Below are 1,154 nucleotides of genomic sequence, written 5' to 3'. Positions count from 1 at the left end.
CCTACTGTCTACCACCTCCCTGTGCTCTTCCTACCGGATCCCTCAAAATCTCCCCATCCACAGTATGCTCTCTCACATACTAATTTTATTCCTTCTTCATGGACTTTCTTTCCGACCCTTTCGTATCATTTCCTCATCCTTTAAGGGCAGCACATGAACACAGCATCCACATGAACCTTCTTTACAGCAAGCATCACACTGAATGGACTAAGTTTAGACTTGGCTACACACGTCTGTCTCTTCTAACAGATTGTATTCCTGTGCATACATTTGTTTTTGCATCTGACACACAGTGGGTGTGTGTCATCTAACTAGATGGCTGCTGAATGAAGAAACAATGATAGGTGTTCAATAAGCACTGGTTGAATAACAGATTTTGTTTTTGGCATCTGGCTGGTACGGGGATTGAACCCTGGACCCTGGTGTTATCAGCACCATGCTCTAACCAATTGAGCTAACCAGCCAGCCCCCAGTTGAGTAACAGATGAATGCACATCTGGTTTTAACCTGGTCTTTTTGCTTCTTGGCGAGACTTTCATTCATATTTCCTCTACAACTTGGTATGCATTCAATGGTTGACTTCTAGACAAGTTCCTTTCTCCTCAAGCTTGTACTCCCTCTTCCCACCACGTTTAGCCTTTTTAATGGACAATAGTTGGGGTCACCTTCTGTGACGTCTTATATACTTTCTTCTTTGATGCATAATAGAATATACTGCCTCCTACATTTTTCTTTTCTCACTTCCTGCTAGTCTCGGAAGCACTGAGTCTTTCCTTCCTAAGAGATCATCATCCTACGCCTACTTTGGAACCTTGATTTCCTCTTCCCCTGACACTTAAAATTATTACCTCTACTTATCATTCTCAATTTCTTCCATTCTTTTTTCCAATATCTACTGCAAAGTTGCATGCACACCACTACACTCACCTCCCACTCCACTTTGCTTATATAAGTCCACCTTTCATAACCGGTCAATCCCCTCCTTCTTATATTATGCCATTCTCTCCTCCTCTCCTACTGGCTTCCCTTCTGTGTCTTGTCTTGTACTTTGCAATTTAGATTTTCATCATATACTACCATCAGTAGTTCACTAGCAATTTTTTTTTTTTTTTTTTGTCTTTTGTCTTTTTTCCGTGTCCGGCAACGGATCGCAA

At 41.6% G+C, this 1,154-nt stretch overlaps 1 non-coding gene across 1 annotated transcript; it reads right to left on the bottom strand.

Moving 5' to 3' along the window:
• Positions 1–390: 390 nt before the first annotated feature.
• On the bottom strand, positions 391–464 carry TRNAI-GAU. Its single transcript has one exon. It is a non-coding gene; the product is annotated as a tRNA-Ile (tRNA).
• Between the last annotated feature and the right edge of the window lie 690 nt (positions 465–1,154).

This window comes from Galeopterus variegatus, unplaced genomic scaffold (genome assembly GCF_000696425.1).
Source record: "Galeopterus variegatus unplaced genomic scaffold, G_variegatus-3.0.2 Scaffold76290, whole genome shotgun sequence".
Lineage (NCBI taxonomy): Eukaryota > Metazoa > Chordata > Mammalia > Dermoptera > Cynocephalidae > Galeopterus > Galeopterus variegatus.
Note: the sequence above shows the minus strand (reverse complement) of the source record. Positions and strands in the feature narration are given on the sequence as shown.